Source organism: Henckelia pumila, chromosome 4 (genome assembly GCF_033568475.1).
Source record: "Henckelia pumila isolate YLH828 chromosome 4, ASM3356847v2, whole genome shotgun sequence".
NCBI classification, from domain to species: Eukaryota; Viridiplantae; Streptophyta; class Magnoliopsida; order Lamiales; family Gesneriaceae; genus Henckelia; species Henckelia pumila.
The window spans coordinates 128,769,751-128,787,283 of record NC_133123.1 but is presented as its reverse complement, the minus strand read 5'-3'; the positions used below and the strand labels follow the sequence as shown (position 1 = coordinate 128,787,283).

The 17,533-nt window shown below is 38.4% G+C and overlaps 1 pseudogene; it reads right to left on the bottom strand.

Annotated features, from left to right (window-relative positions):
• Nucleotides 1-17,533, bottom strand: part of LOC140861730 (glycerophosphodiester phosphodiesterase GDPDL6-like) — a 54,110-nt pseudogene that overhangs the window by 22,446 nt on the left and 14,131 nt on the right.

The following is a 17,533-nucleotide window of genomic DNA, read 5'->3' as shown; positions in this document are numbered from 1 at the left end:
CTCATTCCAAAAGATAAGAAATCAACGATAAGAATTCCTAATCTCAACTAATTCTTCTGAAAGATCCGGTTAATAGAAAGATTAACAACATTACTGGAGTATTCATCAATTTAAATGATTCAACAAAAGTTTAGAGGCACGATAAACGTTAAACAGATTCTTCAATAAGAAGGCAATTAACTCGCCAGTATCTAACAGTCCAGTAAGAATAGAAAACCAAAATCAAACGTTACCTGATCTATCATTATCGGGTGCAGCCTGAGTCTGCGGGTCCTCAGACAGAGCAAAGACTCGTGCCTGCTATCTGGGAGGCTGGCTTGCATACTAATTACCTTCATGTCTATTCTGCTGCTGAGGTTGAAAAGAGTGGATAGTAGGAGCTTGTTGCTGAGGCTGAGCTGTCTGTCTCGAAAAACTTCCACTCTGAGCTTGCTCAGGGACACGCTGAGGACACGCTCTGGCAAAGTGCCCCGCCTGGTTACAGATATAGCAGCTTCCAAAAATACCTCTACACTGATCACTGTAGTGACGACCTCCGCAGTTGGCACAAGACATGCCTGACTGACCCGAACTCTGTCCCAATCCATGCTGCCTCGAGCCACTAGAGCTCGAAGAACTGGTTCTGTGATTCTTAAACTGCTTCCACTTCGGGAGATAGTAATCCTTCCTATTACCTCCACTGCTACCACCCTCAGAACTCGGTGGTTGGTTCTGAAACTGAAAGGATTGATTCTGGTAATGGAATGATTGGTTCTGATATTGAGAAGATTGTGCCTGAAACTGTTCTTGCTGCTGCTGAGGCACAAACTGATTTCCTCTCTATCTCCACAAACCTACTTCAGCTCCTTTTGCGTGATTCATGGCATCCGCAAAATTATCTGGCCTAGCAGTGTTTACCAATGTGAAGATATCCGGGTTCAAACCATGAATGAACTGATCAGCTTTTGCTTCTTCGTTGTCGGAAATGTGCGGTGCAAATCTCAGCAAACTATCAAACTTGGCCACATACTCCTCAATATTCAAATTTTCTTGTCTTAGATTTGCAAATTCGGCTCCCTTGTCTTTTCGGTACGATACTGGGAAAAACCGTTTATAAAACTCAGACTTAAATAGATTCCAGTTAATAGCTGTACCTCGGTTCTCCAAGGACCTCTCATGATCCACCAGTCCTTAGCCATACCACGAAGCTGATGAATGACTAACCTAGTTCGGCGGTCGTCGGAGTAATCAAGGGAATCGAACAACTGATCAATGTTGTCCAACCAGCTCTCACTGTCAACTGGATTCTCTGTACCCAACAACAATGGTGGATTAAACGACTGGAACCTCTTCAGCAAGGTTTCCATCGGCATCACTGTAGCATCAATCTGAACAGTTTCGGTACTAGCTTGCTCATTCGGTGGAGTAACTGGCGGTGGGTTCCTGTTAATAACTCGTCGATGACCCATCTGATAATCAAAGGTTAGGACACAAGATATCTCAATCGCTGCAATTCGATGTCCTTGCAATCTCTCAAAATTCCGGATACAGGTGAATTACAGTTCATATCTTAAATAATTCATGCTTTATAAATTAAATCACATAGTCATGTAATTCAAATAATTCTCAATTAATAAAGCATGCTCGCATGGTATTTAAACAAATCAATTTAAATAACTCAATCACATGAGAGAATTCAATTCATGCGGACTCGATCTACCCCGCTCACTTCTAAATTCAGTCTAAGAATCTTATCGCTCTGATACCACTTAATGTGAGACCTCGTTTCTAAACCACTATTCTCGGAGTAAACAACAATTAAACATAAAAGAAACCAAGAATCGAAGCGATCACAATATATATTTTTTTTAAAAAGGAAAACGACCGCGCGCCCGCGCCCTTACCTCGCCAAAAAGCCGCGCGCCAATATCCGCGCGCCCGTGCCGTCCTCTCGCCCAAAAATCCAAGGCACCGAAAATAAATCCAACCAAACCTAAACACTTGCATTTAAAGTATCTGACAAGCCAATAACAATACAAGAAAAGTTTAGGGAAGAAAAACATCCGATTCGGTAGTACCTACATCGATTCTTGCTTACAATACAAAACGAGAAGTTCGAATGACAAAACATGTTCGCAAAACATAAACTAGATTGACATGCTGATTCTACTTCTAAACGAGTCTTACTTCTATCTCTTGCTATTGACGTTAACCAGGTCTACTCTAACTCGGTCCTACCCACCTGTTGCCAAGTACACATACAAACAAAGACAACAGCCGGATAATCCGGTGAGAATACAATCCCCAGTAAAAGAGACAAACATGCATATCAAATAATATATCAAAACATGATACATATATACAAGACAAGCAATTCCAAAAATCATCTCAAAACTTAATTCAATTGCATAATGCAATGCATGTCTTTAAATGTGGGATTATCAAGTCCGGATAATCAAGAAATTGCTGCTTTTGCTTTTGGGGATCCCGAGGATGAGATCACGTAAACAACTCACCGACTCTTTCGATCGAGGTGGTGCTACGTACCTCCATCCTCTAGACTTTGGTGCTACTATAAGGAGTATGCTAGCATTAGGTGAAACGGCTACACCCAGGCCACTCACAATATAGCCCCCAAAACGTCTAAAATAAAAGGGCCGTCCTGCCCGATAAAATCAAGGATTCTTAGCTCAAGATGAATGCAATGCAAACATAACTCAATCAACTAAATTCGAGTAAAATCAAATAACATGCAAGTATGTGATTCCTCGAAACACTCGAATCAAGTCGGATTCGAGTCACACGTTTCATTCCAGTCTAAGTCATCTTATACCTCTTTCAAACGTCGATGCTTTAACCTGGAAACAACAACAATTCCTCAATCAAGATTCAATCAAACTTCCTCAAGCGATAATAAGAAATCGATACTATACCGGCTACAATCTTCAAAGCGATACAACTCTTGAAATCTCGCAACTCAACGGCCTTCAAACGAATCTGTCAAAAGAAGTAATAAAGGCTCGAGATCAAAATACAACTCAATCGAAGACTTGACTCAAACACTACAAACCGATTGATAATCCAAAACTCAGACCGGCGGCATAACGGCTGTATTCTGATCAAATCGGAAACGCAGACAGCAAAATATCAATCCAAACAACTCTTATCAATCAAAATTCAACCATAACAATCCAATTCCAACAAATCATAAAAACTCAACATTTCGAAAATCCCTTCAAAAATCATAACAAATCCGAACGACGCTCTATTTCGAAACCGACAGATAATAAACGATCAGAACTCTGCCAAGAACAACATACTAGCAACTCAATCGATTCTAACGACATCCCAAAAATGAAACGTATCTGATCGGAGAAATACTTACGGTAGAACGAAGCTCTCGCAGCCGTGATCGCTAATCTGCCTTCAGAAATAAATTCCAACAGACGGATCGAACTCGGGGAGAAATCTGGAAGCTTGAACTCACGTTGGGGAGTCTTCAATGGGGGAGGAGGCTGTTGGAAAAAACGTGTTCAGATCAATTAAGAATTGATACCCGGTGCAGCGGAAGTTTAAAAAATTTTTATTTTTCGATATGGAACGATTCCATATCATGGGTATCAAAACTTTACGATTAAATTATGCAAGTAAAAATAAAATCACAATTAAATTTTTACCTATTCAAGCAATGGCTTGATTATGGACACCAACAGAATTTAATCTGCTCTTCTTGTCTATCCCGGGAACCGATGACTTCACGATCAATCTACGGAATCAGGTCCACGAACAGAAAACAGAAACCCTCTGATTGATTGCACTAGAAATCAATCAGATGTTTATCGAAGAGAATAAACAGATTTGATCTGTTAATTCGGAATGTAATTTTTCACAAAAATCACAGACCAAATTTTCTCTAAAGGGACAGAGGAATTTTCGAAAATTCCCCTTGAAAATATATGTGTGATTTCGAAAATTGCAAGAGAGGAATTCTTATGATTTTCGAACACTACACATGTATTTATAGATAATTTCTAGACTAGATTAAGTTATGATTGTATTAGGACTCTAACTCCTTAGGTCCCACAATCCATAACTCAAGCCCAACAAGCCAAGCCTGTTAATATAGAAATTAATATAAAATTCATCGTGACTCCGATTGATAAAGTGATTTCACCAATGTGCACAGAAATCATTTCTGCATCTTTTAAAGTCAAGATAATTTTTCTGAATCCAAATTCAGCGATTTCCAAAAATGCCCATCCCTATGTCATTTTAGAAAATTCCACTCCCTTTTAGTTAAGAAGTCCAATTTCTCTTTCATTAAATTTAACTCTTTAAATTTAACTATCTCAACGGGGTTTAGTAATCCATTACTTGTGTGACCCTCAATGGTTCAGGGATACAGCTAGCCGTGGGCTCACAACTCCTTGTGACTCGGAACAATAATTTCCGACTTGCCCAACGAATCATGGTAAGAGCATCTAGCAACATCGCCCCATGATTCCCTAGGTATCATTGATAGTGCCTGCAAAAACCAGTAGATTTTGGTTAGCATACAGTACGGTCCCTTCATCCATATATCCCGATCGAATCAACAACTACTGGTGCATCGAGAGTTGTTCGAGATTCGATAACTATGCATTACATCTTGGAGATCAAATAGTGACATCACATGTGTTATTAGGAAAACCGAGTAACCTAAAACACATCATGTACTCTGGCCAGAGATTTGTCACAATAATATCTCCTCAGATCGCATAGGATATCCACACTCGCAAGTATGTGGTGAATCCTTGACAACAAAGCATCGGCTCCTATATGTGTCATAACTGTACCCAATCCTGACACCTGATGACCCCAATAGAGTCGATAAACGAGTCAAAGTACAGTACTAGCATATAGAGTCTCAATGATGTTTCAAGTAGTAAGGACTAATGGTGTACAACCAAAACCGCGGACTTTATCCACTCGATAAGTGATAACCACTTGGAAAGTCCGAATAGGGTAGTTCGATCATTCATCATATGAATATCCATTTGCATACTTTGAACATCTCCATGTCCATTACCAATGAAACATGGTACTTGGAATCATAAATGCTAGTCTCAATCTCGAGCGATCCTTATCCTTATTAGTGGACGGCTTAATTGACTAGAAACTGTTTAGAATATACAGTGACTATAAGATGTGTTTCATAATAGTGATATCTCTTTATTCACTATCTCATCTTACTTACATTATAGTATATTCAAGGTCTTTATCAAAACATCAATAGTATATCACAATATAACAATATGAAGAAAGACAAAGAAAATGCCATTAATGAATATAAATTATATTAAACAAATATTGTTTATACATAGACTCACAAAAGCCCTTAGCCACAAGTTGGCTAACCGGGCACCCACTCTTTCAATCTTCCACTTTCCCTAAAGCCAACTAGTCACACTACGCAATCCCATTGCTTCGCGATGTTTGTCAAACAATGGTCCTGGCAAGGGCTTAGTAAGTGGATCAGCGATATTGTCTGTAGAGGCCACTCTCTCGATAGTGATGTCTCCTCTTTCCACAATCTCCCAAATGATGTGGTATTTCCTCAGTACGTGTTTGGATCTTTGATGAGACCTTGGTTCCTTTGCCTGAGCAATGGCACCAGTGTTGTCGCAGTACACCGAAACTGGACCAACAACTTCAAGAATTACGCCCAACTCTTGGACGAAATTTCTCATCCAAACGGCCTCTTTAGCAGCAGCTGATGCTGCAATGTATTCTGCCTCAGTGGTGGAATCCGCTGTGGTGTCTTGCTTGGAACTCTTCCAGGAGACAGCACCGCCATTGAGCATGAATACAAATCCAGAGGTTGACTTTGAGTCATCCACGTCGCTTTGGAAGCTAGAGTCGGTATAGCCTTCCAATTTCAATTATCTTCCTTCATAAACCATGAATATATTCTTAGTCCTTCTCAAGTACTTTAAGTTTCTTGGATCACATCCAATGTCGGGTTCACTTTGATCCCCTTCAAGAAGAAGACCACATCGAACAGGAGGTCTAGAATTCCTCTCGGATCTCCTAGATATAGGCGTGTCCGTTGAAGGTTCTTGAGGTGTGTGGTCGTTATTTTGTATCTCGGGTTCTTCTCGAATTTCTTCGAGTTCCATCATCTTGCCTTTCTTATCTAATAAGAACTCCTTCTCCATGAAGGTGGCATTCCTCGAAACAAACACTTTTGTCTCATAAGGATGATAGAAATAATATCCGATTGAATTTTTCGGATATCCTACAAAATAACATAAGGTGGATCGACTATCCAACTTATCTCCCACTGTCTGCTTCACGTAAGCAGGACATCCCCAAATCCTTAAGTACGAATACTTAGGAGCTTTGCCATTCCATAACTCGTATGGAGTTTTATCTACTACTTTAGTGTGGACATTGTTCAACAACAATACCGCCGTTTCAAGCGCATAGCCCCAAAAAAAAGGTGGGAGCTCAGTGAAGTTCATCATAGATCGAACCATGTCCAACAAAGTTCGATTGCGACGCTCCGAGACACCATTCAGCTGAGGTATCATAGGAGGAGTCCACTGAGAGAGAATCTCATTCTCTTTTAGATAGCTCAAAAACTCGGTACTTAAGTATTCTCCACCTCGATCCGATCGAAGTTGTGGGGGCCTGGGTTGCTAATCTTATCTTAGGGCAATTTATTGTAATTAACAATTAAACAAGTACTTAAAAGAATTAAAGAAATAAGAGCTAAAAAAAAATTTTTTGTTTTAAAAGGCAGGGTCTCGCTCGATCGGGGAATATGCTTTCAAAAATCTGCTGCCAAAGAATGGATAAACAAGTCATAATCTTTTATACATGCTACAAAATCAAATACATGCTATCTTATAACGTCTTACAAGCTTCTAAACATAATAAACATAAACTAGCATGTATTCAAGCCATAATATACAAAGTTCTTGTATCACTTCTAGCATGGTTCAACAACATAAAGTACAAGTCGTGCTACTTAAGCCCGTGTCCTCACTTGCTATGCCTCTATCTCGAGCTATCCTTGTCTTTTCTGACTAGCTCCTGCCCCACCTATTGCCATGCACACATACAAAACAAAGCAATAGCCGGATAACTCCGGTGAGAATAAAATCCCAGTATAAACAACTTTAAACGCGAGATAATAAACGTGAATGCAATGCAAATGGCAAACGAAGGCTATCAAGCTGATATCAATAAAATTTAGTTCTTTGGGATCCCAAGGAATAAAATAACTATCAAACCACCGATACTCCCATTCGAGGCGGCATCAAGTATTTTAGTCCTCTGACTTTGGTACAACTATAGTGAGTCTTCTGGCTCTGAACATAAATCCATATTCTGTGCCATGAGTCAAGCTGACTCTAGAAATAAATTTACAGTCCATGCCACTCACTACAGCTCTCCAAACGTCATCTGCACTCTAGGCGATGGCTGCCCTCTGTGCTATTAAGGCTGGAGTTCAAGATGAATGCAACATAAGCTGTATGCATTAAAAGCTATAAAACACATCTTGAACAACTAAGCATATAAGCAAACAAAGCAGTACAAACAAATAATCACATAAGAAATATAAAGAAACAAGTATGTGATTGACATGGGAATACTTGAAATGAAAGCTATTTCAAGCGTTTTATCCCATCTGGATTTGCTGTCATTTATACCTTTCTATGTCACGTCTGAAAGTACTTCAAATCTGCAAGTGCATCAATGAAAATTCATATCAAAAGGTTGTTCCACTTCTCAACTCAATCTCAAGTGCAAATGCTAGCAAACCTTGCTTCAAATCCTTCTCGGTTTGACTCGGAGATCTCGAGTTCGGCAACTTCGATAGAAAGCTGATAAATTACATATCGAATAACTAACAAGATCAGATGCCATTCAAACCATGCTTCGTTCAATCAACAATATCAAAGTCTTGACATTTTGCAAATCGACGGCATAACGGCTAAAACCGGCAATCCAAACAATATCCAAATCAATCCAACAATCTAGATAACTTATAATCTCTAACATATCATCTCATTATCATAAAAATCAGTATCAATCAAACATGGTAGTGTTCGAATTATTCTTCCCAAATTCATATAAAATCCGAACGACAGTCTTTTTCCGAACCGTCTGCGAATACACGATCGGTACAGCTGATATACGCATATATGATAAAATCATAATTTTCCATCTTTCACATAAAAATAAAATCTGAGATATGTGAATAAAACATGTACCAAATCGAAGGTCTCGGAGCTGTGATCGCAGATATATATTTATCTGGAATTTCTGATAACCGGAACGCAAGTTATCGAAGCTTGAACGGGACGAAAATGGAGTTCTTGAAGGTTTGGACGATTCCTCTGTTTCTTTTCCTTTCCAAAATCTGATATGCACGTGTATTCAGCTTAATTCAAGTGGAAATTGAGATATATATATCATATTTGCAGTTTAGTCCCTGAACTTTTGACTATTTGCAATTCAGTCCCCGGAAAAGCGATTTAATTCAATTTCAATCCTTTCCAATTTAAGAATATTAGAATTTAATTCTAAACTCTAAATATTCCCAAATTAAATATTCTCGGATTAAAATTAAATAATCCCGGGCCTTACATTTCTCCCCCACTAAGACATGAGTTCGTCCTCGAAATCATAAGCAAGCTGTATAGACAATCTGTATACACATAAGATAATGAAATAGCATAAAACAAAATAAGAACTCACATCAATGAAACAACTCTGGAAATCTCTGTCTCATGTCTGACTCAGTCTCCCAAGTCGCTTCTTCGATGCCATGTCGACTCCACTGAACTTTGACTAGCTGAATTATTTTGTTTCTGAGCTGTTTTTCTTTGCGATCAAGAATCTGAATAGGCTGCTCAAAATAACTAAGAGTCTCGTCAAGTTCAGCTTCATCAGGCTGAAGAATATGGGAAGGATCAGGCTGATACTTCCGCAGCATAGAGACATGGAATACGTCATGAATACCAGACAAAGATGGAGGAAGAGCAAGTCGATAAGCAAGATCACCTATCTTCTCGATAATCTCATATGGACCGATAAAACGTGGAGATAACTTTCCTCTCTTTCCAAATCTGACCGTACCTCTAAACGGAGAAATCTTCAAGAAAACTCTGTCTCCCTGATCAAAAGATAGAGGCCGTCGTTTGATATTTGCATACTTTGCTTGTCTATCCTGAGCTGTTTTCATTCTTTTCTGAATAAGCTTTACTTTCTCTGTCATTTCTCGGATCATATCAGGCCCAACATCAGGAACATCTGAGATATCATCCCAGTACAACGGTGATCTGCATTTCTTTCCGTACAATGCTTCAAAAGGAGCCATCTCAATGCTCGTCTGATAGCTGTTATTATAAGAAAATTCTGCAAGTGGTAATGAATCTTGCCAACTAGTACCAAAATCTAGTACTACAGCTCTCAACATATCCTCAAGTGTCGGGATAGTCCGCTCTGACTGTCCGTCTGTTTGAGGATGATAAGCTGTACTCAGATACAATTGAGTACCAAGAGCTTGTTGCAAGCTATGCCAAAAGTGTGATGTAAATCTAGGGTCTCGATCTGAAACAATAGATTTAGGCACACCATGTAATCTTACCACTTCTCTGACGTAGATTTCTGCCATCTGATAATGTCTGTACGTCATTCTGTACGGAATAAAACATGTTGATTTTGTCAAACGATCAATAATCACCCAAATGGCATCGCACCCTCTGGATGAACGTGGTAGCTGTATAACGAAATCCATGGAAATGTGATCCCATTTCCATTCTGGAACTGATAGACTCTGCAATAGACCACCTGGTTTCTTTCTTTCTGCTTTTACCTGTTGGCAATTCAAACATCTGGCTACAAATTCAGTCACATCTGACTTCATTTGTTTCCACCAATACTGCATTTTCAAATCATTATACATTTTTCTGCCACCAGGATGAATACTGAATCGACTACTGTGAGCCTCTTTCAAGATTTGTTGTTTCAAAGCTGAAACATCTGGAACAACAAGTCTGTTATTCACATATAACACATTATCAGCACTGACCTGATATTCAGATTGATGTCCAGATCTGACCATAGCAATCGAATTCTGAATATTCTGATCCTCTTTCTGTGCTTCTTTGATTCGTATCAAAAGTTCTGGCTCAGCTCGTATAGCACAAACACAGATAGGGTGCATATCTGTTGCAAATATTAATCCAGAAAGACAACAATCTTCCACCATTCGATACACCTATCGTAGACAAGGATAAAGAACATACCTTTCTACTTAAGGCGTCCGCAGCTGCATTAGATTTTCCTGGATAATATTTAATCTCGCAATCGAAATCTTTCAATAAATCAAGCCATCTACGCTGTCTCATATTCAATTCTGATTGCGAAAACAGATATTTCAAACTTTTGTGATCTGAAAAGATTTCAAACTTCTCACCATAAAGATAATGTCGCCATATCTTCAATGCAAAGACAATAGCGGCAAGCTCCAGATCATGGATAGGATATCGAGTCTCGTGTGGCTTTAACTGTCTCGAAGCATAAGCGATAACATGACCTCTCTGCATAAGCACACAACCCAGACCCTTGTGAGAAGCATCACAATATACAACAAAATCACCTGTACCTGATGGAATCGTCAAGACAGGTGCACTTGTAAGCCTTTTCTTCAACTCCAAGAAACTAGTTTCACAGGCTTCAGTCCAGACATACGGCTTATTCTTCTGAGTCAGTTGCATAATAGGCTTCGCAATGCTGGAAAAATCTCTGATAAAACGTCTATAATAACCTGCCAAGCCCATAAAACTCCGTATTTTTGGCACTGATGTAGGTCTAGGCCAATTCAATACAGCCTCGACCTTGCTTGAATCCACTGAAATCCCATCACCTGAAATAATATGCCCAAGAAACACAACTTTCTGCAACCAAAATTCACATTTCGATAACTTAGCATATAATTTCTCATTTCTCAAAGTCTGTAAAATGAGTCGGAGATGTTCAGCATGCTCATGTACATTCTTGGAATAGATCAAGATATCATCGATAAAAATAATTACAAAGTCATCCAAATATTTCTGAAATACCCGATTCATCAATCCCATAAATACTGCAGGAGCATTGGTTAAACCAAAAGGCATGACGATAAATTCATAATGTCCATACCTTGTTCTAAAAGCAGTTTTAGGAATATCTTCATCTCGTACTCTCAGTTGATGATATCCAGATCGCAAATCAATCTTCGAATAGATAGTTGAACCCTGTAGTTGATCAAACAAATCATCTATTCTAGGCAGTGGATATTTATTCTTGATGGTTACCTTGTTCAATTGACGATAATCAATGCATAAGCGCATGGAACCATCTTTCTTGCGTACAAACAGTACCGGAGCACCCCAAGGTGAAACACTCGGTCTAATGTACCCCTTGGCTAACAAATCTTCCAATTGATCCTTCAACTCCTTCAATTCAATAGGTGTCATTCTGTAAGGAGCCTTGGATATTGGTTGCGTACCTGGCATTAGATCAATACTGAAATCTATATCTCGTACTGGAGGTAAACCAGGAATTTCATCAGGAAATACATCAGCAAATTCATGCACAACTGGAATATCTGTTACTGCTGGACTGGATTTCAATACATCGACTGCATAAATCAGAAATCCTTTCGCCCCTCTCTGCAATAAACGGGTCATAGATAACACAGATATCAAAGGAATCTTGGCTCGAGAACCCTTACCGTAGAATTTCCATTCAGATGCCATTTCTGGTCTAAATCGAACCACTTTCTGGAAACAATCTACAGTTGCTCTGTACTTGGTTAACATGTCGATACCAACAATACAATCGAAATCTGATAATCCAAGTACTATACAATCTATATTAATCACATTCCTGTCATATTGCAACGCACAATTTCGAATCATTCGAACAGATATAATACCTTCACCCAACGGTGATGAAATAGAAACAACAGTAGGCAATGGCTCAGAAGATAAAGAATGCATCATAACAAATTTTTCAGAGATGAATGTATGAGATGCACCTGTATCTATCAAAACATAGGCAGGATAACCATAAATAAAGCAGTTACCTGCTATGACATCGTCAGGTGCCGCCTGTGCCTGTTCCTCAGTAAGTGCAAAAACTCGAGCCTGTTGTCTAGGAGGTTGAGTCACAATCTGGCTTCCTCCTCCTCTGGTCTGTTGCTGAGGTTGCTGAGGCTGAAATGAATGCACTGATTGCCTTTCGGCCTGAGGTATTGGTCGAGAAGAACTTTCACCTATAGCTCTTTGAGGACATACCTTGGCATAGTGACCAGGTTGACGAAAAATATTGCAATTACCTGTCACACCCTTGCACTGATCACTTGAATGTTTTCCACCACACTTAAAACAGAATGCTCCTGATTCACCAGTTCTCTGACCTGCCCCAAACTGTCTCTGTCCACTAGAACTTGAAGAACTACTACCTGGCTTCTTAAATTTCTTTCCCTTTGGCCTGAATCTAGAATCCTTTCTGCCACTGCTTCCTCCCTCAAATCTGGGAGATGTTTGCTGAAACTGTGGCGGATTATGTGGAATGAAAGCTGATACAGGCTGGGGAAATGGCTGTGGAATGAACGGTGTTCCTCTTTGTCGCAAAATACCTGCTTCGGCTCCCTTAGCTTTGTTCAAGGCATCAGCAAAAGTATTTGGTCGTCCACTGTTCACCAAGGTAAACACATCTGGATTAAGGCCATTGATAAACTGATCCGCCATTGCTTCATCAGTAGCTGCTATATGTGGTGCAAACTTCAAAAGACTTGAAAATTTGGCCACATATTCCTCGATATTCAAATTACCTTGCCTTAGATTGGCAAATTCAGCACCCTTATCCTTCCGGTAGGAGACTGGAAAGAAACGTTGATAGAACTCAGTTTTAAATACAGTCCAGGTGATAATCGTACCTCGTTGTTCCAATGCCCGTTTGGTAGTAATCCACCAACTTTTGGCAACTTCATGAAGTTGATGTATTACCAGTCGGATACGACGATCATCTGTATAGTCAAGTGATTCAAATAGTTGTTCTATATCTTCAAGCCAATTTTCACAATCAACTGAGTTTTCTGTTCCTTTTAGTTTTGGCGGTTTGAATGACTGAAATCGCTTTAACAAAGTCTCCATTGGAGTAGCAGTAGGATCCAACGGGTCAGTAGATGTACTACCCTGTGCATTCTGAGTTTCAACAATTGGCGGTGGTACTTGTACTGGTTCAGCTGGAGGAATCACTAATGGATGTCTAATGACCGGTGCTTTACGGGGAGGCATATCTGATTGTCAAACAGATTAGTGCATAAACAATATAATATGCAGAAATTTATTCCATCCTTCTCTGATAAGCATTCTCATGCATTCTCATGAGAATTCAGGTTCTGACTAAGGATATTCTGGAATACAATTGCATATATATAGCATGCAGTAGCAATAAAAGCACATAATCATGCAATCACATATATAGCATGCAGTAGCAATAAAAGCACATAATCATGCAATCACATAATTATTGCTATATATAAAGCATGCTAGCAGATAATGCACATAATCAGATATAACATGTACTCTCATGCAATATTAAACAATCAGACAGACTCAAACTACCCCGCTCATCAACTTCTATCTAAATCCAGAAACTTATGCTCTGATACCACCTATTGTGGGGACCCGGGTTGCTAATCTTATCTTAGGGCAATTTATTGTAATTAACAATTAAACAAGTACTTAAAAGAATTAAAGAAACAAGAGCTAAAAAAAAAATTTTGTTTTAAAAGGCAGGGTCTCGCTCGATCGGGGAATATGCTATCAAAAATCTGCTGCCAAAGAATGGATAAACAAGTCATAATCTTTTATACATGCTACAAAATCAAATACATGCTATCTTATAACGTCTTACAAGCTTCTAAACATAATAAACATAAACTAGCATGTATTCAAGCCATAATATACAAAGTTCTTGTATCACTTCTAGCATGGTTCAACAACATAAAGTACAAGTCGTGCTACTTAAGCCCGTGTCCTCACTTGCTATGCCTCTATCTCGAGCTATCCTTGTCTTTTTTGACTAGCTCCTACCCCACCTATTGCCATGCACACATACAAAACAAAGCAATAGCCGGATAACTCCGGTGAGAATAAAATCCCAGTATAAACAACTTTAAACGTGAGATAATAAACGTGAATGCAATGCAAATGGCAAAGGAAGGCTATCAAGCTGATATCAATAAAATTTAGTTCTTTGGGATCCCGAGGAATAAAATAACTATCAAACCACCGATACTCCCATTCGAGGCGGCATCAAGTATTTTAGTCCTCTGACTTTGGTACAACTATAGTGAGTCTTCTGGCTCTGAACATAAATCCATATTCTGTGCCATGAGTCAAGCTGACTCTAGAAATAAATTTACAGTCCATGCCACTCACTACAGCTCTCCAAACGTCATCTGCACTCTAGGTGATGGCTGCCCTCTGTGCTATTAAGGCTGGAGTTCAAGATGAATGCAACATAAGATGTATGCATTAAAAGCTATAAAACACATCTTGAACAACTAAGCATATAAGCAAACAAAGCAGTACAAACAAATAATCACATAAGAAATATAAAGAAACAAGTATGTGATTGACATGGGAATACTTGAAATGAAAGCTATTTCAAGCGTTCTATCCCATCTGGATTTGCTGTCATTTATACCTTTCTATGTCTCGTCTGAAAGTACTTCAAATCTGCAAGTACATCAATGAAAATTCATATCAAAAGGTTGTTCCACTTCTCAACTCAATCTCAAGTGCAAATGCTAGCAAACCTTGCTTCAAATCCTTCTCGGTTTGACTCGGAGATCTCGAGTTCGGCAACTTCGATAGAAAGCTGATAAATTACATATCGAATAACTAACAAGATCAGATGCCATTCAAACCATGCTTCGTTCAATCAACAATATCAAAGTCTTGACATTTTGCAAATCAACGGCATAACGGCTAAAACCGGCAATCCAAACAATATCCAAATCAATCCAACAATCTAGGTAACTTATAATCTCTAACATATCATCTCATTACCATAAAAATCAGTATCAATCAAACATGGTAGTGTTCGAATTATTCTTCCCAAATTCATATAAAATCCGAACGACAGTCTTTTTCCGAACCGTCTGCGATTACACGATCGGTACAGCTAATATACGCATATATGATAAAATCATAATTTTCCATCTTTCACATAAAAATAAATCTGAGATATGTGAATAAAACATGTACCAAATCGAAGGTCTCGGAGCTGTGATCGCAGATATATATTTATCTGGAATTTCTGATAACCGGAACGCAAGTTATCGAAGCTTGAACGGGACGAAAATGGAGTTCTTGAAGGTTTGGACGATTCCTCTGTTTCTTTTCCTTTCCAAAATCTGATATGCACGTGTATTCAGCTTAATTCAAGTGGAAATTGAGATATATATATCATATTTTCAGTTTAGTCCCTGAACTTTTGACTATTTGCAATTCAGTCCCCGGAAAAGCGATTTAATTCAATTTCAATCCTTTCCAATTTAAGAATATTAGAATTTAATTCTAAACTCTAAATATTCCCAAATTAAATATTCTCGGATTAAAATTAAATAATCCCGGGACTTACAGAAGTGCTTTAATACTTCTACCTTGTTTGTTTTCTACTTCAACCTTGAATTCTTTGAACTTTTCAAATGATTCAGACTTATATTTCATTAAATATAAATACCCATACCTAGAATAATCATCAGTAAAGGTAATGAAGTAGTGTGACCAAATTTAGTACCGATACTAAATGGTCCGCAAACATCTGTATGGATCAAATCCAACAGATTTTGACTACGCTCAGGCTTCCCTTTGAAAAGAGATTTAGTCATTTTTTCTTTTAGGCAGGACTCACAAGTAGGTAGAGAGTTAATATCAGACATATCAAACATGCCCTCTCCCACTATCTTGTTCATTCTCCTTGAGGAAATATGACCTAGCCTAGCATGCCAAAGGTTGCCGGGTTTTGACTATCGATTTTCCTTTTGTTTGTTGTTACCGGTTTATCAACATAATCAACTGGAACTTCTTTTAATTTTAATTTATATAGATCGTTTTTAAATTGTCCATTTCAAATCAAACATTCATTCTTGTAAATATTGCAAATCTCATTCGCAAATTTTCAAGAAATATCTTCTCTATCAAGAATAGAAAAAGAAATAATGTTTTAATGAAATCTTGGTACAAATAAAAACATCTCTCTCAAAATATAGCTTAAAATTGTTTTTGCAAAATCAAACAAATGTTTCCCATAGCTTTTGGATTCAACTCTGGAACCATTCCCGAGCCTTAACTGGGTCTCACCCATCCTAAGCTTATGACTTCTTGTTATCATCTGCAACTCATTGCAAATGTGAGATCTACATCTGGTATCCAATACCCAATAAATAGTATTAAGTGAAACATTTATAAAATATATCCTTTGTAGTTCGTAACTACTCGATATACATTCTTTGCAGTTGCGCTTCCAGTAACCGGGTTTCTTGCAGTGATGGAAAACTTATTTAGACTTGTCCATCTTTGCATGTAGCATTTGGCCTTGAGATCATGGTCCTACCATTTCTCTAGTTTGGCCAAACTTTCCGAAGTTACATCAGCCGGGGCTGTTTTCGGAGGAGCCTTTTCTAACACTTAGAAAATCTTTTCCGAGCTCAGGACAATCTTAACTTATGGAACCATTTCTTATAGTTTGCGCCAGAAAGTTTATTTTTTTCGATAATTGAAACATGTGGATTACGAAGATATACTGAGATGAAACAGACAATAACCGATGATTGTTTAATTAATTTACTAAGACATAAAATATGGCGAAATTTATTTTATGAATTTCACTCCCACTATTTTAACGGTTTCACTACCCTCTAGTGAAAACGGAAAACTAGTTTTCTTAGTGGGAACATGGAGTCCAATTGACAAACTATAGTCCCGAATAATATCAACCAACCATAATTTTCAAAAGGTAGAGCCCAATTGCTTCCAAAGCAACCCCCATGTTTATACCTCATGTCCAATAAGAGCCCAATAATATGACGTCGTTTAATGTGACATGTCAAGATGACCCATCAATTTTAAGTTGTGATGGACGGTCGCCATGTGGATCCCCAATAATATGAGCCAATCCCATGGGAGTTCCACCCAACTTACAACATGTGTCGATCCAATGTACAACTTTCCAACGAACGGGCCCCCCAATAATATGAGCCGGACCGTGCCCGCGGGTAGCATCTCATACATTGATCGTTGATGGAAGGTAGGAATATTTAAACAATATTTAAATTCCCTTTTGTTTATCTTGATATCAATTTTAAATCATATTTAAAATGAGGGATTTTTAATTTTTGAAAATCTGTCTCATCATGCAATTTATGTATGCTTGCGGGATTCATACAATTTAGTCTAAACATGCATACATCAATAATATCATATATTATTTAAGGATG